This window comes from Capricornis sumatraensis, chromosome 4 (assembly GCF_032405125.1).
Source record: "Capricornis sumatraensis isolate serow.1 chromosome 4, serow.2, whole genome shotgun sequence".
Taxonomy (NCBI): Eukaryota; Metazoa; Chordata; class Mammalia; order Artiodactyla; family Bovidae; genus Capricornis; species Capricornis sumatraensis.
Window position 1 is genome coordinate 33843168 of NC_091072.1, and position 24029 is coordinate 33867196.

At 37.4% G+C, this 24029-nt stretch overlaps 1 pseudogene; it reads left to right on the forward strand.

Moving 5' to 3' along the window:
- The first annotated feature begins 329 nt into the window (after nt 1-329).
- Nucleotides 330-23411, forward strand: LOC138078537 (dnaJ homolog subfamily A member 1-like; annotated as a pseudogene).
- The last annotated feature ends 618 nt before the right edge of the window (nt 23412-24029 follow it).

The window sequence follows — 24029 nt, forward strand, 5'->3', positions numbered from 1 at the left end:
TTGAAGGCAAACTTCTTTTTATATAGAGTTAAAGCTTACTTTTATTCTCATCCCTGGAATTTGCCTGTTCACACACTTTGCTTATTTTTCTGATAGACTCTTGATCTATTTCATATTCACTTGTAGAAGTTCTTTTCATATTAAAGGCATTGATCATTTGTCATATTTCAGAAGATCATTTCATTTAACACACATGTATTTCTGCAAAATGGCTCACACTGAGGCAGGAAGCAGATGCCCCCACCCCCCAGAGGGTAAAGCAATTGGCAATTCATTCCTTGTGGAATGATACTCCTAGACAAGAATAGCAGGGCAATTGACAGACGAAGATGGGCCCTGCCCAGATAAGAGAGGAAAGACCACGTACTTTTCATTCTCAAATCCAGGATACCTTCCTGACTACACATTCACAGAAAGCCTCCTTGGAGGTCAAAAATGGAGGGAGTGTCATCCTGTAGTAAGTGATGCCAACTACCCAAAGTCCTCTTTGGCAAAACTAATCTCGGCTAAGAGATGCATGTGCACACGTGAAAGGATACAGAGATAAACCAAATATGGACTCAGAATGAGGCAAATCAAGATGCCTGACCAAAGGAAACCTGGAAGAAATGTCCCATAAAAATGATTCACAAGACTGCAACTCTGAGTCTGCGGGAGTGTCTATCCACAGGCACAGTACTCTTTTCCTCCTAATAAACACTTTGGTTGTTTCACTACTTTCCGTCTTTGTGGGAAATCTTTGCAAAGCCAAAGGGCCAGGCCCTTGTCACTGACCACTGGTCTAGTGGCTAGGGTTTGGTGTTCTCATTGCCATGACCCCACTTAACCTCTGGCCAGGAATGGAAACCTTGCTTCAAGCTGCTGCAGGCTGAGGCCACCCAACTTCAACATGTTCCCACACGTCATCAATGTGGGCCTGGGCCTCGTATCATCCGCTGCTGCTGCTGCTAAGTCGCTGCAGTCGTGTCCGACTCTGCAACCCCACAGACAGCAGCCCACCAGGCTCCTCTGTCCTGGGATTCTCCAGGCAAGAACCCTGGAGTGGGTTACCATTCCCTTCTCCTGATACCATCCACAGAAAGACTGAAAACTTAGATGACTCCACTGAGAAGATTTGGGGATGCAATCCCTAGGAAAGACTAGCATTCCTGTGTTAGGAGTGGTGTTCTGAATAATGTGGTGGTCTGAATGATTAAGATGTGGGTTTAGAACAGAACTGCCAAAAGACTAAACAAGCTGATTCTTCTAGAATACGTATGTAGCTCACCATTCTGCTTTGAAGAACACTTCGATCGTTGTAGGCAGCCATGAGTCTCTCTGTTAAGACAGATTTTCCAAACAAAATATGTTCCCTGGGGTACAACTGTGTTTTAAGGGAGAAAAAATAATCGGTGGCCAAATATATTTCAAAGTGTTTTTGTAAAGTGTTTTTATTGAAGGATTCTGCAGACACTTTTAAATGCTAATGTTCATTCTGAAGCTCTAAGTAAAACTTGAATGTGTAGAATTTCCAAAATTATTGAACTACAGTCCTCTGAGATTTATTTTTCAAAGTATACCACCACAGATAGTATTCATAGAATAAAAGTTTTATAATTGCTTGCTTAAGGAAATATCTATACACTCCATTGTAAATGAATAGCTTTCCTGGGATATTTGCCTTAGCACTGCCATCTTGTCACCACAGTCATTCAAACAACAGCAAAATGTATATAAAATTACTAGGGGACCATTTGAGAAGATTCATAAATTCAAAGTTTAAGTTGAGTTGGAAGAACCTTAATGTAGTTAGAAGTTTTAGAGTCATTCTGTGTGTGTGTGTGTGTGTGTGTGTGTTTACACCGTGTATCTCCATGAAGGTTACCAAAAGGAATCCTCTTAACTTAAATAATATACAAATAGATAGGTACACAGAGATGGGAACTTAATTTACTGAGAAACCTTTACTAAATATATAGAGCTAAAACAAAACATAATGTTTAAAATATTTTTAGCATTTTTGCCTATACTTATGATGGATTTTAACTTCACTTAAAAACATTAGATCTTTTCTTTAACAAATTTATTTATTTTTCAGGATTTACCCTGAATTCACTTAATTTTAAAATTTGGTTTTAATTTTGCCCATTGTAATTTATGAAGAAAGGTAAAATGGTAAGGGACTAGAAGAGAATTAATTCTCATAAATAACCTCTATTGACATGACTTGTTCATTGTCCATTTAAGTTGCAGGAACTATTGATAAACTGTAAATAAGTCACGGATAAGTATTCACTCTGGGTTCCTGAACGTGCCATTTTACCTGTAGCTCTCAATAATTACTGGTTGCTTCACTCTCTAGCACATATGAGCATTTCTAAAAAGCAAGATTATGCATTGCCTATTAAAGTCATTGCCAGCATCTCAGAAACTGAAGTAAATGCTTTCACAAGTAGCATTTCCAATGAATAATGCTGAAATCAGACTTTTTCCCCCCTATTGAAAGTGCCTCAAGTAGTTGGCTCCTTTCCCATCAGCTACTTTGTAACTGCGAATATGACAACATGACGGTGATTCACAGATGCCAAAATATGACGAGCAGAGCAAATCTGTGTTCCAGATACGATAAGGTGAGAAAGACGGAACTCTCGGCCCCAGGTGATTTCCACGAAGACACCGACATACAGTGGGGCTCACTATCTACCCCATGCAGCCGCCAACTTTAATAACCGGAGAGGGATAGAAACGCATCTAAAAATGCAAATGGATGAAAAAATAAAACTGGGTTGCATAGTAACATCTTAAGCAGATTTGAGAGATGTATGTTTTGGAAGCCTAAGCTTCAGCCCTGGAAAATGGTTTTTGTGTATTTAACACATTTTGGGTTAGAACTGAGAAAAATACATCAAAATTATGAGTAGCTTAAAAAAAAAAATCTCTTCTTCAATCCACCAACCTTCTAAACAATGTGATATTAAGCAAAGTTTGTTTCTGGTTTTTACCACAATATTTAGAAGCTTATTCTAAGTGTGAATCTGCTCCATATATTAGGGGCTGTTGTTACATCATTGGAAAACACAAACAAACAAACAAACAAAAACCCACCAAGTTGCATCTTTGAAAGACCAGGTATATGTTCATACATACCACTTCTCAGTTGTTCACTGCAGTATTCAAGAAAAATAGAAGCCCTGTTTTCACTTGTTGTACATTTATGTACAATTTTATTCATATATTCTGATTCCTACCAAGTCTGATTGCAAATTAACCCATGTAAGTGCATAAATGGCCAGAATTTGTATGTAAAATCGATGTTTCTCCCTGTCAAATCCCAGCTATGCTTTCATTAAACATAATATAGATGAATATTGAAGTAGTTTTACCAGAATGATGAGAAAATTAGAGATATTTTATGCTAAACTGCACCTAAATAAACAGTTCAAAACCTAATTTGTAAATAAGAAAAGGCAATGTTTCTTTTAATTCATCACATTGACATTATCTGGATATATCTGTATATGTTACACAGCAGTAGTGTTTTGAAAATTACATAGTACAGGAAAAATATAATTTTGGTGTAGATGTTTTCCTAATTGGTTTTCAAGAAATATTCAGTGTCAATTTTAATGTCAAGATATAAATACATTGAGAAGTTATTTAGAGATGGCGAGCTCTCTGAGACAAGGAGCCTTATTTGTTTACCATAGTATTCTAAGCAGTTAGCAATGTGCCAAACACATAGTATATGTTAAATAAGTATTTGTGGAATGATTTAATGAATACATAGAGAAGTGAAGTCAATTAAATAAATGAGACTTGATCAAAATATTTCACAAAATAGCCAAACTTAGCAATTAATGTAAAACAAAACTATTTCATGCCTAATTCTATAAATTAAAAATTGGATTATTTAGCAAGGAATTACTCAATATTTCTTCATGATTTTTTTCTCTTTTTACTGGTGGCGTGTAGTGGAATAAAGGACCATTTACTGCCTAGAAACCATACTTTCAAAAGGAGTTTCAAAAATACTTGAATTCTAAAATATCATGCTGCTTACTTACAGCAAGTCTATGAAAAAAGGCTTGTTGAGCACTAAATCGCACCTCTTCTTCTCAGCCAATCTGACATCCAGGATTGACACAAGGGCTACAGTAAGATGTTCAGTTAAACATTCACCCACACAGGCTTCACATGTTTATGACAGCATGCTTATTTTTGGGTGCTTACTGTAATCTAAGCACACATCAGCTTCTCTACATGTATAACCTCACTGAAGTCAGTGTTACCGTTATCCCCATTATACAGACAAGAATATATAGGCTCAGGCAGGTGAGGAAGTTATCCAAGGTCATCTACTGAGGAAGTCGTGGCATAGGTCATAAAACAAACAGGCAGAAAAAAATACCTAAGTTCTCAGCTAGACAGAAGAATCATTATAAAGGATATTATGAGTCAGGAGAAGAAATTTAGAGAGACTAAAAGAATGTGCCCCAAAATATAAAAATTGGGAGCACTCAATAGTTTTAATCTGAAATACAAATTTATAAAAGCTACCAGATTAACCTACACAGGGGAGACTCAAGTTCAATCCCTGGGTCAGGAAGATCCCCTGGGAAAGATTCCCTGGCAACCCATTCTAGTATTTTTTTTTTTTTTTCTTTCATTCCAGCATTCTTGCCTTGAGAATTCCATGGACAGAAGAGCCCGGCAGGGTACAAATCATGGGATCGGAAAGAATCGGACATGACTGAGCAACTAACACTTATCTATATAGATTATAGTGAAAAGACCAAGACATTTAAGGTAACATTTGAATATAAAATGGAACCAGGTCAGTCCTAAGCTCCAAGAGGTTTTTTTTTTTTTTCTTAATTTGAAGTATTGGTTGTTACGATGATCTACACCACCTCATAAGATATGGACTTTTACCATTAATAGAATAGATTTTATAATTTAATATAGCAAAGGCCTATCATTAATATATAAAACTATTAATATTTAACATCCCAATATAAGTTATTATGCCTAAATGGCCCAGAGGAAAAAAAAAGAAAATCCAACTGTGGAATGAAATCTGTGTCCAAAATAACTCTTAAGGAGAGCTTCTCATTTGACTGGATTTGTAACATAACTACTTTGCAACTAAATAGATAGATTTCTCTCTCTTCTTTCTGTGTTTATTTTTCTCTTTCCCTCCATCCCTTTCTCTTTTCTTTAAATTCCTATTACTCCCTTTACTCATAAAATCAAATGTACCTTAAAGGAATCTACAAAGAATGCCTGAAATATTTAAAGCTTTGTGCACTACTTAATATTAAAAACTGCTCCTAAGGGAAATGCCTATTAAATGCCACCTTCGGCTACTGCTATGTTATAAAATCTAGTATTAAAATCCTCACCATGACCAAAGGCATAGAGGGGGTGACGAGTATACCATGTAAGGAGAATAATCAGGTACACATACAGCTGCTGCTGCTGCTAAGTTGCTTCAGTCGTGTCCAACTCTGTGTGACCCCAGAGACGGCAGCCCACCAGGCTCCCCCGTCCCTGGGACTCTCCAGGCAAGAACACTGGAGTGGGTTGTCATTTTCTTCTCCAATGCATGAAAGTAAAAAAGTGAAAATGAAGTCGCGCAGTCGTGTCTGATTCTTAGCGACCCCATGGACTCCCCACCAGGCTCCTCAGTCCATGGGATTTTCCAGGCAAGAGTACTAGAGTGGGGTGCCATTGCCTTCTCCCGGTACACATACTGGAACTATACAAAAAAGATCTTAATGACCCGGATAACCACAATGGTGTAATCACTCACCTAGAGACAGACATCCTGGAGTGTGAAGTCAAGTGGGTGTTGGGAAGCATCACTATGAAAAAGCTAGTGAACTTGATGGAATTCCACCTGAGGTATTTCAAATCCTAAAAGATAATGCTGTTAAAATGTGGCCCTCAGTATGCAAACAAATTTGGAAAACTCAGCAATGGCCAAAGGACCAAAAAAGGTCAGTTTTCATTCCAGTCCCAAAGAAGGGCAATGTCAAAAAATGTTCAAACTACCACAAAATGACACTCATTTCACATGCTAGCAAGGTAATGCTCAAAATTTTTCAAGCTACACTTCAACAGTATGAGAATCAAGAACTTTCAGATGTTCAAGCTGGATTTAGAAAAGGCAGAGGAACCAGAGATCAAATTGCCAACCTCCGCTGGATCATCAAAAAACCAAGAGATTCCAGAAAAACATCTACTTCTGCTTCATTGACTATACCAAAGCCTTTGTGTGGATAACAAGCTGTGGAAAATTCTTCAAGAGATGCAAATACCAGACCACCTTACCTGCCTCCTAAGAAACCTGTATGCAGGTCAGGAAGCAAAAATTAGAAACAGACATATTATAACAGACTGGTTCCAAATTGGGAAAGGAGTATGTCAAGGCTGCATATTGTCACTCTGCTTATTTAACTTATATGTAGAATACATCATGTGAAATGCCAGGCTGGATGAAGAACAAGCTGGAATCAAGATTGCTGGGACAAAATCAATAACCTCAGATATGCAGATGATACCACCCTTATGACAGAAAGTGAAGAGGAACTAAAGAGCCTCTTGATTAAGGTGAAAGAGGAGAGTGAAAAAGCTGGTTTAAAACTCAACATTCTAAAAGAAAGATGATGTCATCCAGTCCCATCACTTCATGGCAAACAGATGGGGAAACAATGGAAACAGTGACAGACTTTATTATCCTGGGCTCCAAAATCACTGTGGATGGTGACTGCAGCCATGAAATTAAAAGATGTTTGCTCCTAGAAAGAAAAGCTATGACAAACTTAGACAGCATATTAAAAAGCAGAGACGTTACTTTCTTTTGACAAAGGTCCATATAGTCAAATCATGTATGAATGTGAGGGTTGGACCATAAAGAAGGCTGAGAGCCAAAGAATTGATGCTTTCTAAATGTGGTGTTGGAGAAGACTCTTCAGAGTCCCTTGGACTGCAAGGAGATCAAACCAGTCAATCCTAAAGGAAATCATCCCTGAATATTCATTGGAAGGACTGATGCTGAAGCTAAAACTCCAATACTTTGGCCACCTGATGCAAAGAGCCAACTCCTGAGGAAATAACCTGATTCTGGGATGGATTGATGGCAGGAGAAGAAGAAAATGAGATGGTTGGATGGCATCACTGAGTCAATCAATGGACATGAGTTTGAGCACACTCCAGGAGATGGTGGAGGGCAGGAAAACCTGTATGCTACAGTTCACGGGGTCACAAAAAGTAGGACATGACTGAACAACAACATCCTGGAAGTGGATTAGAGGATCCTTACTTGCCAGTTTAGAATTTTCTACTTTCATCAAACAGTAGGAAACCACCGTAGGTTCTGGAGCAGGATGACATAGCCAGTGTTATGTGCTTGAAAAGAAAAGTCAGACAGTGTTTGAATTCTTCAGGAAAGGGGAAAAAATAAAACAAAACCAAAAAAACCTAGGAGCTGGGAAATTATTTAGGATGTTGTACACAAAATAGTACGTGTCTATCATTACTGACCTAAATTAGACTTAATATGTTTATATTGTTTTACCAATTAATCATTCAAAAATCTTGACTAACAACCCAGACTCTGATATTAGGTATTAATTATGCTTCATATGTTATATGACTATATGAATTAAACAAGATGTCTTAAGGAGTAATAATGTTGAAGCATATTTAGAACAAAAATATGCCTTAAAGGTTAAGGGAAAGAGAGAAAGGGAGAGAGAGGCTGTCAGAATCCTGTGAAAACTTGCCTACTGCACTGAAAAATTACCCTCTAGTGAATTGCCTTCAGGCTGCATTTTCAGAAATTATATTCTGGTAGTGGTCAATTTTTCAACCCAAAGGGTGATATTTTTCTCCATAAATTTGATTCCCAGTCAATACTTTTTTATACATAATATGATCTAGGTATTTCACAGTTAAAAACAACCAAGGTTAAAATGTCTCATAAATACATAGTATCGTTAAACAGCAGCCATGTAAGGAGAGCGCTAGCGTCCCACTGTTGACACTAAGTGTGTTATTAGCCTACTTGTCACTCTTTCTTCTCAGACAATTTCAATAAATAAACAGTGAAACTCATAATGTACATTTCCCACTGTCAGAAGCTGCCATTCTTACCCCTATCCAAACAGGAGATGTGCTAGTTATTTCTGTAACAGATGGATAACTTTTTATATGTCAAAACATGCTGTCATTACAGTGATGTTGGTTCCACAAGTAGTTAATGAAGATAATGACAGATATGATTAAGCTTAGATGCTAAAGAATCTGCCTGCAATGACGGAGCCCCAGGTTCAACCTGTGGGTTGGGAAGATTTCCTGGAGAATGGAATGGCAACCCACTCCAGTATTCTTGCCTGAAGAATTCCATGGGCAGAGGAACCTGGTGGGGTACAGTCCATGGGGTTCCAAGGATTCAGACACAACTGAGCAACTCACACTTCATTTGAAATATGTGTTGATTGCTTCTGATTATAGCCTCACGGTTTAATAGACCTGTACACTCTTTTCTCCCCCTACATGACAGTTCATAAAGCTCCAGCTAGATTCTGGCACCATGCTCTGCAGCCTCAGGGTGCACGGAGATTGCCTGAGAAGATGAGACAACCCAATTTGCAACAGTGGTCCAGGTTCATCTCTCTCCTCCAACTCATTCAAGCTCAGGGCAGTCCTCCTTTTGACTGAGCTTGTCACTGTTCCTCTGCTGCAGGAGACTTCATGCCCAATGCTTCATTTTTATCCAAGTTTTTTTTTTTTTTTTAATTCACAACTTAGTACGAAACATTTAACTTGTTGGTATTGCTTTGAAGGCAAACTTTTGCTCGCTACTGAATTCTTTATTTTCCCCTATGTACCAAGTCTTCCTTATCACCATCTACCAGCCACTGGACTCACTAGTAATGTCTAGAAACTTTGACTTGCTTGTGACTCTGCTGCTTCTAATATGACCTAATTTGAGAGCATCATTTTTTGAGTCCTCCTTCTGCAGTTTCTCTTTTGCATCTTCTCTCTCTCTCTCTCCCTTTTTTAATTTTTCCATTTTAACAGTGGAATTCTCTACCCCAAACATCTTTAAGAGGCTTGCAGCTATTTTCTTGGACTCTGGTCTCTCCTCACCAATCCACCCTTTGCTGCCACAACATTAATCCTCAGAGACAATTTTTCAAGCATCCCCTGTTCAGGAATGTAACATAAATGCTTTTGTCCCTGCTTAGTCATCACAGATATCCATAAAGGGTCTTATCTGAGAGAAGGAACCCGTGTGACTCTATGGGGCTAAATGTCCTACAAACTATGATTTATATTTATGATTAACATTGTATTTAGATTCAAAAGAGACAAATGATATTAGTGGGTATTCTCTAATCAATCTGTTGATTGTTCTGGTTAAAAGTATATTCCCAGTTAAAATTTCTTCCACTTAGATCCACCTAATACATTACGCCACTTGGAGATGATCATCAGAGATGGAAAATCTTCCACTTTTATTTTCATGGAGGGACAGATATTTGGGTGAATAGTAGAAAAATTCTTATCCATTTTCTCTTTCTTGAGCTGGATTAGTTTTACCATGGGATCTAAATATTGATTTGCTTGTAATCTCAATGAACTCTTTTCAACTAACACTGAAAGCAACCTGAAACTAATACAACATAAAAATTCACATTAATAAAAGGGAATAAAATGTTATTATTTTGAATTGTTTCAAGGAAATTTTGCTTTGTGGTATCACATATCAAGTAGTCTCTGGAAAACTCACTGTTCACTAGTGGATGAAGAAGGTAAATCGTGTTTTAGCATTGTTTTGGTTTGTGGTTTGGAGCTTAAGAACACCCTAAAAGGAGACTGAAGAAGCCTGCGGGTACCCCTGAGCACACACTGAGTAGTGATGCTTTATGGGAGTCCGTACAAGCAGGTGATGCTCTGGAATGCAGTGGAAGGGGCTGCATAAGTCTCAGGGCTCTGAACATTAATGGCTACTGCCAATTTATTATTTCAATACATATTCAATTCTGTATTCTCCATGGTCTGCGGATGTGATATTGTTTACCTTGGGAAGAAAAGACAGTTTTCCACCCATTAGAACAAGAAATCTTCTCTTCCTAACAACTCCTGTGCCATTCTGGAGAGTCACCTTTGCCTTGCTTCACTCATTGTTGTTCATGGAACCAGCTCTAAAAGCACAAAGTTTAAAACTAAATGGAGGAAAATCAGATCTGTATTCACCTAGTTTTCCAGGAAACACTCTCAGGATATATAAGTTCACAAATAAATGTGAAGGAAGAAAAGAAAAAAAAAATCTTGCCATAAAGTATATTGTTTAAATATTTGGCTAACAGTGTTGTGAATACTTTACACTTCAACTCATGATACAAAGCAAAATAGACTAAAAATATTTTAATCAGAAAATAAATTGTTCTAGAAAATTGTTTCCAAATTACATGAAAAAAGTAGTTTCTCCTTTTTGATAACTTGTCTATCAAACTCAGGATGAAGTTGCTCACAATTCAACATCCTTTTCCATTAAATTAGAGTAGCATGGTTTTCCAGGAAACAGTGAAATCATTTTTTACTTTTTAAATCTAAAAATAGAGGATGTCACTAAACTAAAATTTATTTTCAAGGAAAAGGACATGAACTCTCTAGTGTTAAACACATCTGATTAGTGAGTTAATGAAAGACAAAGTACCACAGCCTAATATAATTATGTCCCATTTGACTTTGTGTTTAAAGCTCCAAAAACAAGATTTAGCACAGAAGTAGAAAAGATGCTAATTAATGACCTTTTGTGATTACCATGTACCAGACATCTTATATACACTGGCCAATTTGTTCCTCAAAACAATTCCTGGTGGGAGTTACTGACCTCATCATGTGTGTGCACGCTCAGTTGTATCTGACTCTGCAATCCATGGACTAAGCCTGCCAGGCTCCTCTGTCTATGGGTTTCCCGGGCAAGAATACTGGAGTGGGCTGCCATTTCCTCTGCCAGGGGATCATTCAGACCCAGGGACTGAACCCGTGTGTCCTGCGTTGGCAGGTGGATTCTTTACAACTGTGCCACCTGGGAAGCCCTCATTGCAAAGATACACTAACTGAAGCACAAGGAAGTTGAGTGATTTGTCCAAAGTCTCAGGAATTTTAAGTCTGGAAACAGGGTTTGAACCCAGGCAGCATTTGACCTGAGACCCACTGTCTATCACCACACCATATTTCCATACTCAGGAAAGAGCGAATACGTAAATCAGAGATTACGTTCATGTGATTTTTATTGAAATGTTAATGTAAACTTGTTTTCTCTGTATACAAGGAAACAGTTGATTCATTAGCAGAACAGTAATTAAAATGGGTCAGTAAGTCAACAATGGAAATTCTAAAGCCATCCTAACCATTGGCTAACTACATGAACCAAAAACCAGGATACCATGCTACATTCCTAGCCCCACCAAAGAGCCACCAGCTTGTTCTTCCTCCTTTATCCCAGTCTCAAAGAAGAGCAACAACTTAAAAATACTCTCACTGGATTCTTGGGAGAATTTTGAGACATGTTCCTACCACTTCGTCTCCCAGTCCCAATCCAAGTACGTGCCAAGTCTTCAGTTCTACCCATTAAACAGCTGTCAGCACGTCATCCCTGCCTTGATTTCAACTCAGGCCCCTGGCATCACTCTTATTACCCATGCGGACTCTTAGCTGGTATTCTCCTTCCCAATCTGGCTCCCCACTCCAATATCACCATCACCAGAGATGATCATCCCAAATTACAAATCTGACTATGGCCCACCCTGACTCTCAAATGGAATCTTGATACATCCCATTTTCACAGAACAAGATCAAAACTACATATCAAGATACACAATGCCAAGTGCCATCTGCTCCAGCTCACGCCTTTTTAGATTTCTCAGTTTCTCTTCTCCTTGATAGTTTGGAAAAGGAAAATGTATACCCCATGAATCATCTTTTTCATATGCCTAGGATTTTTGCCACCCAGCTCCTCCATCTAGCTCCCACTTGCTTTCCACAGCACATCTCCGGACAGAAGCTTCCTCTATTCTTTCTATGCCATGACCTTTGTGCCTCTCCTGGGCTGGTATTAGGTGCCATATACCCCCCAGGACATGCAGGACAGGCTTTGACACAGGGCTTATTGCTTCATTTACTGGTCTCTTCTTGCCACTTACTGGAAGGGATGTGACCAATAATCATTGTTTTCCCCAGGGCTTGCTACCGTGCCTGACATGTAAGTGTTCAGTAATCACTTCTGCTGAAAAAAAAAAAAAGCTAACATTATAAATGTGAAATGAACACTGCTTCATTTCACCTTTGCTACACTTGACAAAAGAGAAGATAAACCTGAATACTGCAGAGCCAGCCATATTTTTATTACCTAAGTGACTCCAGTCATCACGTCATGGCAAAAAGATGGGGAAACAATGGAAAAAGTGGGAGACGTTATTTTGGGGGGCTCCAAAATCACTGCAGATGGTGACTGCAGCCATGAAATTAAAAGACGTTTGCTCCTTAGAAGAAAAGTTATGACCAACCTAGAGAGCATATTAAAAAGCAGAGACATTACTTTACCAATGAAGGTCCATCTAGTCAAAGCTATGGTTTTTCCAGTAGTCATGTATGGATGTGAGAGTTGGACTATAAAGAAAGCTGAGCACTGAAGAATTGATGCTTTTGAACTGTGGTTTTGGAGAAGACTCTTGAGAGTCCCTTGGACTGCAAGGAGATTCAACCAGTTCACCCTAAAGGAAATCAGTCCTGAATGTTCATTGGAAGGACTGATGCTGAAGCTGAACCTCCAATACTTTGGCCACCTGATGCACAGAACTGACTCATTGGAAAAGACCCTGATGTTGGGAAAGATTGAAGGCGGGAGGTAAAGGGGACAACAGAGGATGAGATGGATGGCATCACCAACTCGGTGGACATGAGTTTGAGTGAGCTCCAGGAGTTGGTGATGGACAGGGAAGCCTGGGGAGAAGGCAATGGCACCCCCCTCCAGTACTCTTGCCTGGAAAATCCTATGGGTGGAGGAGCCTGGTAGGCTGCAGTCCATGGAGTCGCTAAGAGTTAGACACAACTGAGTGACTTCACTTTCACTTTTCACTTTGATGCATTGGAGAAGGAAATGGCAACCCACCCCAGTGTTCTTGCCTGGAGAATCCCAGGGAAGGTGGAGCCTGGTGGCTGCCGTCTATGGGGCCACACAGAGTTGGACACTACTGAACCGACTTAGCAGCAGCAGCAGGGAAGCCCGGTGTGCTGCAGTCCATGGGGTCGCAAGGAGCTGGACATGACTGAGCGACTGAAGTGACTGAATTCTCAAAGAGGTGTCAATAATAACTATTTTTTAAAATTCAGGCTATAAGTTTAATATTGAATAAATTAAACAATTTTCTTTTAAACAATAGCTCAACTGTAATGAGCTGAAAAGAATCAAATAGAGTCTCATTTCTAAATACAAATGAAATTGTTGGAATTGCTTATTTTTTTTTAATGTTGTACCTTCTGCTCCCTTAACAACATTCTGAAAGAATTTTTTCGTCAACTCATCTCTAAGGAAAAAAGGTTGTCATAGTTTTAAAATGTTTGATACAGCATTTATAAATATGTTTTAAAACGTGACTGCCATTGTTAAAGGAGTTGAAATTTCCCCAAAATCCTCAAAACCAGTGCGGTGTTTTGATTACTGGTTCTAGAGTTAGCCTTTTCTGGGTTTAAATTTTAGCTCCATGACTTCCTTACTGCTCAGCTTGGGGGAAGATTACTTAACTTTGCTCAGAGCCATTATTATTATTTTTTTTTTTCCCCAGCTAAAGATAGGGTCAACCATAATTTCTACCTCAGAGCTTGCTCTGATATTGGTACAAGATAAACCATGAGTAGAATGAGATGCACTGCTAGTCATAGTAAGGCTCTATAAGCAATTCCATTTGTTGGTTTGTTATCATTTTTATTATAAGCCTATTATATATTTAAAATTGACACTCTGAGAACACATTTTCCCGAGCTTCACCTGTTTCATAGCCCACAAGTGGCTGGCGGTACTCCAGGGCTGCCTCATGAGCGGCTGAGTCTTCAGAGGCATGGAAGTATCTAGGGCATCTGGCTCTCCAAACCCAGCTGGGCTAGCTCATATCCTGGTGTCCAAATATCCAAAATCAGTATGAAACTCACAGGGGATTCATGGAGAAGACAGAGCTGACATTGAATAAACTGTACTTTATGATTCCACAGGCTCACAAGTCACTTGTCTTCCTCAAGAAGGTAAACTCTGGATTTAACAATAACAGCTTTTGCCTCAATTACTCTATCAAGACTTCTCGAGATGAGATCTGTACTTAACACCAGGGTAGGAACACATGGCTAGCACTGTCTTCACAAAGAATGAGCTGATTTCTTTGAGCGATAAGGATATGCAAATAGTCTGGATAAAGGCCAAAATAGGCTAACAATGAGGATGGCAAGTCAGGTACACTGCAATTATGATCACACATGGCCCCTGATTTCCAAAAACAGGTATCTCAGCCAAAGACAAGCACTGAAAGAAAACCGGAAAGACGGAAGGTGTTTTGTTTTCTGTTACTCTTAGTACCTACCCTTTTGTCCAACTCACAGTCTTCTTTCTATTAGACTGTTTGTGTAACTATCTTATCAACACTTAATTGTGAATTCCACAAAGCCAGGTTTCAGGTCACATGCTGCTCTGTGAGGACTGACAGAATTTGCCCAAGGAAGATGAGCCAATCGATTACTAACAAAATGTCCACACTCAAAGCCAACTTAAAATATAGTGCTAAATTCAGATATGGCTTAGATATTAGCCATTGAGCAAGGTACCTAATCATACTAATTGGAAAGCCACAATAGGTAAAGCTATTTCAATAATAGAAGACTGTCATAATTTATATCTCATATTTAAATAAGAAGAAGAATTAAAAGTAATGTCTGGAGTACCCATTTGTCTGCAGTATTTAATCAGAGTAGGGGAAACAATCTCGTGAATGGATGTGCAAGTGACTGCCTCTCCAAGGTGCCATTCAAGATATTCAAAGGGATAGGATCAGGTTAAGTATGGAATAACATAGGCAAGATAGAAATTCACTTGCAGGTAACTCACTTGCAGCTGAGAAGCATGTATATAAAAAACCAGGTGCATCAAAAACCCAGTGTCATTGTTTCCTTTTTTTTTTTTTTTTTGGTAGCATCGATTGACTAAATGTCTCTAGAGAAGAAATGAGAAGAGTAAAATCTGTGAAAAGAATGTAACAAGGTCTGTAAAATCCCTCCAGACTAACTGGGTTTATAACCAAAACAGATTAACAAGGTCTACACTCAGTGGAGGTTTCAATTAGGCAAGATCAATTATAACAACTGCACAGTCTCCACAACTTAAGAGGGGCAAAAAAATATTATGCCTAAGTTACATGTAACTAAAATTAATTTACCTTTCATGGCAAGACTCTCAGAGACAGTAAAATCTGACAACAGTATTAGCATCTTAAGATTTCATAGACACTATTTTTATGAATGTACTTGAGTTCCTAATAGACACTTATCCATATAAAAGTATAGAGCTAAATTGTAAGTAATTTTTTTTCAATTCAAGACAGCTAGATAAAGGTACTGGCCAATTGTTTTGCTTGGTTAATCATCTTTTTTATGCTTTGTGAAAGGAATTCATGGGAATTATATCCCTTTCAAAGGCAGAAAATTGTTTCACTTTATTCCTTATTCTCTATAAATCATAATCTCTAAAAACAGAGGTTTCTCCCATACTTAGAAAAAACCTAAAGAATATGTTCAGTCACACAAGAATCTTTTTAAAAAATTGATCCTCTGGATCCAATTGCATTTCAAGGATCTAGTCGAGATTTATACCAATTTTCTAAAAAAGACTCCATCTCCTAAAAATAAAGAAGGAAGGAAGCAAGGAAGGGAGGGAGAGAGATAAGGGAAAGGAATTAAAAATAAAGAAGAATAAGAAAACAATGAAAGTTAACATTTTAAAGCAGAATTTTAATTAATATGTCTTCTATAGGAGAAACTGGCAAATATATTAGCTGAAGAACAGGTAATTCATAGAAAATCTAGGTAAATTTTAAGATTTTTCTTAATTTGCTTTTAAAACAAAGATTTCTAATACCTATTTTATAGAGCTAAATCAATCTTTACCACCCATGAACTGTGGTCTACCAGGTTCCTCTGTCCATGGGATTCTCCAGGCAAGAATACTGGAGTGGGAAACTGTTCCCTTCCCCAGAGGCTCTCCCCAACCCAGAGATGGAACCCAGGTCTCCTGCATTGCAGGCAGATTCTTTACCATCTGAGCCACCAGGGAAGCCCAAGAATACTGGAGTGGTAGGCTATCCTGTCTCCAGGAGATCTTCCCAATCCAGGGATCAAACCAGGGTCTCCTGCACTGCAGGCAGATTCTTTACCAGCTGAGCTACCTGGGAAGCCCATGTATGTATCAGCTAAAGTTTTACATAATGTAGTACTTGGGATGTTGGATTTCTATCCCAAATATTTAAGAGCACAGTTTACAGTTCTTCCTGCCCATACAAATCTCAAATATGACATTTAAAAAGGGGTAAATATACAGAAAGAAGCTTGTGCTCTCTTAAAGCAAAAACTTAAAAAAAAAAAAAAAAACTATTCACTGAAGATTGCTTTGAATTTTGTGAACATATATAGATTATTATGTCTCTTTTGACAGTGAGATTATAGAATCCAATGATTCTCAAGCCACTCTAGACATACAATTTAAATACTTAATAATACGGACTCATTTATTTCAAACTGTAATGACTGTGACCCAGAATAAGATATACAATGTACATTGCAACCTAATGCATACACATCCCATAAAAGTTTTATGAAACAACATATACCCTTGCCAAGTGTAAAGGATAATATTTTTAATTCTACATTTTCTATTTTAGTCCTGTCAAAGCTATTCATTTTTATAAAAGTGTTTTTAAAAAATGAAAAAAATCGTTTACAATTCCATTAAAGATATGTGAACTCAGTGGGGTCTAAGGTCCATTTATAAAGGCTATGTGTTCTCTTTGTAAATGGAAAACTCTGGAAAAGCCACATTTAAGATTCAGAAGATGAATTAAAGGCTGATTCCAAATGCAACCTTCAGGCACTGTGCAACAGAGAAATCTTGATTATAAATGAAACAAGAATTTAAAAGAGCTTTAAAAGAATCTGATAAGCATTTATGTAGCATTTACTATGTGACAAGCACTGTACTAAGCACTCTGTGGATCCTGTTTCTCTTAATTCTTCTGCCAGTTCTTCATGAGGTTTCAACTCAGGGCTAGAGAATCTGAGGTGTAGAGTGTTTAATGTCCAAAGAGCTGTCTGTTTATCAATGGAGGCTAAGTTTGCAAATAGAGTACTAGCAACAAGAGATGCTGAGTGATGTATACTGAGGACTTGGTTGCAAAGAACATTTTGATAGTGCTTAGGAAATCTAGACACTTTCCTGAACAGAAATATAGGGAGGATAGTATCATTCTGGGGCTTACCAGGTGATACGAGGGATAAAGAACTTTATTGTCAATGCAGAGATGTAAGAGACGTGGGTTCAATCCCCGGGACAGGAAGATTCCCCTGAAGAGGGGCATAGCAACCCACTCCAGTATTCTTGCCTGCAGAATCCTATGGAAACGAAAGCTGATAGGCTATACAGTCCATGGGATTGCAAAGAGTCAGACACGACTGAAGTGATTTAGCACACATGCACAGTATCATTCTAGATTAATCTGGCATGAAGCAGGGACTCATGGAGTCAGGTATGTGACATCAGTCTTATTATTAAGGAAGTACGGTGTCAACAAAAATGGCAGTAACAACGGTTAGTGTCTCCCACGTGTTTCAAAGGTTGGCCTGGGAGTCAGAAGATCTGTAAATAAAACAGTACAGTATTCACATGAAAACAGACACATAGGTCAACAGAACAGAATGAGAGACCAGAAATAAATGCACACATACATGGTCAATTAATTTATAAGAAAGGAGCCAAGAATATATAATGAGGAAAGGACAGACCCTTCAATAACTGGCACTGATATAATGGACAGCCACATGCAGAAGAATTAATATGGACCACTATACTTACACAAAAGTTAACTCAAAACAGACTTGAGACTCGAATTTACATTCAAGTACTATCCCTGAAACCAAAGAACTTCAGAAGAAGACATAGGAAGTAACCTTTTTGACATTGGTCTTGGTGATTTTTTTTTTTTTAATCTAGCATAAAAAGCAAAACAAGTACAAAGTCAAACTAAAATGCTTCTGCACAGCAAAGGAACAAAATGAAAAGGCAATCTACTGAATAAGAGAAATTATTTTCAAATCACATATCTGAGAAGGAGTTAACCAAAATAGACAAAGAACCCACACATCTCGGTGTAGGGAAAAAAATCCAATTAAAAAGTAGGCAGAAGAACTGAAAGACATTTTTCCAAAGACAACATACAGATGGTCAACAGGCACAAGAAAAGATGCTCAGCATCACTATCAGAGAAATGTAAATCAAGACTATAATGAGGTATCATCTCATACTTCTTAGAACAGTTAATACTAAAGAGACCAAAGATGAGTGCTGTGAGAATGTTCAGAAAAGGAAACTCCTGTGAACTGCTAGTGAGAACATTAACTAGTGTAGCCACTATGGAAATCAGAACAGCAGCTCCTCAAGAAAATGAAAGGCAAAGAATTTTTGTAACGAAGTATGGTAACAGATTATTAAGTTACCTAGACCTATTTACAATGTATACCGATATCTAATCATGTTGTACACCCAAAACTAATATATTATATGTCAGTTCAGTTCAGTCGCTCAGTCATGTCCGACTCTTTGTGACCCCGTGAATCGCAGCACGCCAGGCCTCCCTGTCCATCACCGACACCTGGAGTTCACCCAAACTCATGCGCATCGAGTCAGTGATGCCATCCAGCCATCTCATCCTCTGTCTTCCCCTTCTCCTCCTGCCCCCAATTGGAAAACATGCCACTCTATGCCCTTTGGTACATTTTTACCCCTAATTCTTCACTTGTAAAGGGGTATAATGCAAATTAATTTATCATTGAGGATTGTCCTGAGAATATGTAAAGCATCCAGTAAGTAACTTTGTATGCAGGAAAACCATTATAAATGGTTTACAATCTTTTTTATTTGATTCTCATTCTTGTCAGTTCTATAATTTGTGTTTTTTCCTTCTCCCTAACCCTGAAATTAAATTGTGAAATGAAACTAAATCTACAGGGAGAAGGTTAAGTGGCTCAGCCTTAACATAAAAAGATGGGAAGAGACTGGATTCAAGTATTCATACTCTGCGATGACTAACCTGAATTTCTCAGTTGAGATGATTTACATTTTTTGATTTCACCTCAAGTGTTTGTGTCCATCTGCTTCTGAGCATGTTGTTAAATATGCTTGACAAGAAAGAAGGGTAAGGATGATGTGACTGCCACTTTCTAAGGCGAGGGGAGAAAAGGACTAAAATGATCTACTTAAATCTGTCAGGTAAATAGTACTTTATGATGTAAAGCTTCAGTTTATCTCTTAAAAAAAAAAAAAAAAGATTAACAATGTGCTCCTTAGGGTATATTTCCCGGAGAAACCTAAAAGCTCGGTATTGGTGTCAGGAAGGGTGCAGTCAACTTTGTATTTAGTAAATAATTTTGATTTCTTGCCAATTTTGACAGTCCTTCAAAAGTTTTATCCTTCGATTAGAGCCATATAAGTGAAAATGCAAGAGAAATAAGAAAACATTGAAAACATTACTTCATTTTCTTTCTTTGCCAGTGAACTGAAGATATGATTAAGAAATATGCCTACATCCCTCCCTAGGCAGAAAAGTGACAGTTAAAACAAATAACTAAGGGAAAAAAATCAATAACTTTGAAAATATAATTAAATATTTTGTAAGCAATAATCATGAAATGAAAGTCAAGTGACATTTTTGGAAAATTATTTGCAACAAGTATGCTAACTGGGTTAATAATATCTTCTATATACAAATTCTGAGAGATACAAATGTTAACACCAAAACAAAACCAGACAAAGAACAAGAGTAGACAATAAGCAAAGAGATAAAAGGCCAAGAGTTTGACTTCATTCGGCCTCCAATAAATTAAAAAGTGAACAAGCAAGTTATCATTATCACCAAAATGACTCTTTTTTTTTCCCGTTTTTTTTTTTTTTTTTTGAACTGCCTATAAGTCTGAAGTAAGTATACAGAGACATAGATATCTATATATTACTATGGATGTTTTGAAAATGAAAAAAAAAAAAATCTTTGTAAAAGCTGTTACCTGTAAATGGGAATTGTAGACAGATTTAATACCAAAATCACTAAGATTGAGTGCAGGTCATCTAGACTAGAAAATGGCAGGCACATGTCACTGATTTCCATTTATACCCCTTTTGTTTGTACTAACATTACTTTCTGCTGCAAGAGATCATGTGTGGTGAAAATTTCCAACTCAGTAAGTACCAAAGGAAGAGAGAGCAAAGATGATCTATTCATTCAAAAGTAGAGGTCCTAAAATCAAGGTATCCTTAGCTTAGATATGTTCAGCCAACTTGCAGCTCCTGCAAAACCTTCTAACTTCCTCTCCTATTTTGTTCAAAGAGCCAAGGATGAAGGTTTGGAAGGCTACTTATGTAGAAAGAAAAAGAATCCTATTTTTCCACAGAAGACATTAGGAAATCTTTTATCCTTAAGTACAGAATATAACTGATGGACCTAACAATGGCATGAAAACCAGGCTTACTTCTGAACCACAAAGGGTTTTTTTTAAGGGAAATCCTTTAATGGTAGCTTCTTTGTCCTGTATTGGTCTCCCTCTAAGATTTTACTAAGTAAAGTGAATTTTAAAAATTCAGAGATAACATGATCAAACTTGATATTATAAGGAAAAACAACAAAATTATTAAAGCTATTAACCAATTGGCAAATTATTAAAGAAAAAAAACTTCAGAAAATGAACCTATTTTACGGATATAGTGACCAACGTCTTTGCTGGTCTGGCGATTTCCCAGACTTTCCACTGAAATCCCTGCCTCTCAGGAAGTCACTCTATTCCAGGCAAACCATGACAGTTGGTTACCTTGTGACTTGAATCTTAGTATAGATTTATTTGTCATTTAGAAAATAATAACCTGCCTTTAGACATGAGAGGCTATTGTTAGTCACTTTAGTCATGTCCCACTCTTTGCAACCTCATGGACGGCAGCACGCCCCCTGTCTTTCACTATTTCCTGGAGTTTGCTCAAACTCATGTTGAGTTGATGATGCCATCCAACCATCTCATCCTTTGTCACCCTTTCTCCTCCTGCCATCAATTATCCCCAGCATCAAGGTCTTTTCCAGTGAGTCCCCTTTTTGTGTCAGGTGGCCAAAATATTGTAGATCAGCTTTACCAAGCTTTACTATTTACCAAATAGTATATAATGAAGTGCTTCTCAAAGAGTAAATGGAAATTCTCTATTCTAATACCAAGGTAGGTGAGGTTCTTGATTAATGTGTGTCTCGTTTAACCAAGACGTTCACCAGGTTTCTGAGGGAAAGAAGCCATTCAATACACATCTCCCTCTAAAATGAGGGGGAAAAAACAAAATCTTGAGCTAGAGCATTCCATCACTTATGGGCTTTATTCAGAATCCAAATCTCAACCCAAATAATTCTGGACCTGGCATATTGTTCAAGAATATCTCTATGGTCTTATTTTTTTCAATATATTTATTTAATAATGTATTGAGACATGTAAATGCATTAAGAGCTAACTGGCACATAAAATATAATAGAGCTCATGGCTATTCTCGATCAAGTATTTTGGTACTTTATCAGCATTTCCAGGATCTTTAAAAAACTATAAAATATTTCTTGGCATACTAAACTATACAGGGACAAAACCTCCTCCTCACTTGGAGTTCTAAGAAGGGAGTTACTCTAGACATACTGTGTGACATCAGTGTCATTTGATTTGAATATTTCTTGATCAATTAAATTTCTTAGTTTATGTATTAAAACATCTGAGGTGACTTTACTGACAGAATATATTAAGCTAATTAAAATAGCTCTATGTAAAATATATGAAAATTAATTATAAACATGGGAAAATGCACAAACTTTAAACTACTAAGAAGTATGAACTCAGGACAGATTTTTAATTAAATTTAAGTGGGACAGCTTAAATTTGTCAAATGGAAAGACACTCTTGTCAAAATTGTAAAAGTTCAACTTTTTCTCCAGATATTTTAGTAACATTCAAATGCACAGATATTTGGATTCACCATGTAGACAAAACATCCTACTGATTACTTGAATTGATTAAATTTATTCATCTCTTTCAGGTGACAACGCTATGTGGGCAGACTGATTTTCAGCAGTTTGTCTAACGACAGTCTTGAAAATGAAAGAACTTTTCTGGAATAGATTTTTCTCAAAAGGTGATGCTTCCATCTTCTTGCTTTCACCTTCTTGGGAATCTTCAGATGCTGAAAGTGATATTCTTTTTTATGTTGTTTAACTGAAAGAAAGGATTAAGATACTGATACAGAACAGTTTTCCCTGGCTATCTATCTACAGATTTGGGCAGATTTTGGCATGATTTGTTTTTGAAACAAAGAGTAGTAAGATTAAGATTATGGATTATAGCTTTTTTTTTTTAACTCTTCAATGACAACTTCCTGATTGTTGAGCATAGATGTGAAAGGGCACTGTTTACTGTCACTTCCTTATATTTATCCCTAATTTTGACATTAATATTTCCAGACTGGACTTCACTGTGACACTAGTGTTAAATGAGAATTTTAGTATTTAGAAGAAAATTCTAGAATCTCATATTAACAAAAGCATGAAAGATGGCCAGAAGATAACATTCCATGGTAAAGAAGATCAAGAACCAGAATTGGAGACAGAGGATATTATCATTGCTTTAGATCAGAAGGACCATGCTTTTACTTAAGGAGGAGAATACCATCTCGTGTGCATGAACCTGCAGCTGGCTGAAGTTTTGTGTGGCTTCCAAAAGGCAATCTACTCTTGACCAAACCATAGTCATCACTTCTCATCCAGGTCAGATTGTCAAGCATAAAGACATTAAGGGTGTGCTAAATGAAGGCATGCCAATTTATCATAGACTATATGGAAAGGGCTGCCTAATCACTGAATTGAGATTAAACTTTCCAAGAATGGCTTTCTCTCCCCTGATAAACTCTTTTTGCTAGAAAAACCCCTGAGAAGGAAGTAAAAAAGATTGATGAAATGGACCAAGTAAAACTAGTGGACTCTGATTCAGATCAGGAAAAACAGTGCCATTCAATGGAGAAGCATATGAAGATGGATCATTCTTGAGGTGGTGCTCAGTGTCAGACTTCTCACTAGGACCAGGAGTGAAACTCACTGCTGGCGTTTTATTTTTAATAGTTAACAGAGTGAAAGATTATAATCATCATACTTTCACTACTTGCTATTATTTTAATATTCATATATAGCAGTGTTTTAAAAGTTAAATGAAGAGTATACTTGCATATAAAAGTTTAAAAAGACCTCAAAGTATTTATACTTTGTTGTTCATTTATAGAAATCACTATTTATTATGAGTTCTCGTGATACTAGGAAGCTCCCTCCTTGTTTTGATTGCACATATTTTGGAAGCAAGTCATGCCTTCACTTGAATCCAGCTTCTTTATACATTGTTTTATAGCTGGATCAAATTGTTATTTAAACCCCAGGTTGGGTCAGCAACATAATCTGCTGGGAAACACCATACTGGGAGAACAAAGCATTAATATTTATTGAAAAATTTGTAGACAGTGGCCTCAGTTATATATCTTTGACTATTTCTGAGGTACAAAATATGTTTTACTGATGAGAAAACAAGAACTCTGAGATGAGAGATATTTAGGAACTTGTTTAAAGACACAGTGTCAGAGTTGATATGCAAACTGGGGTCTATCTGGATTTCAAAAG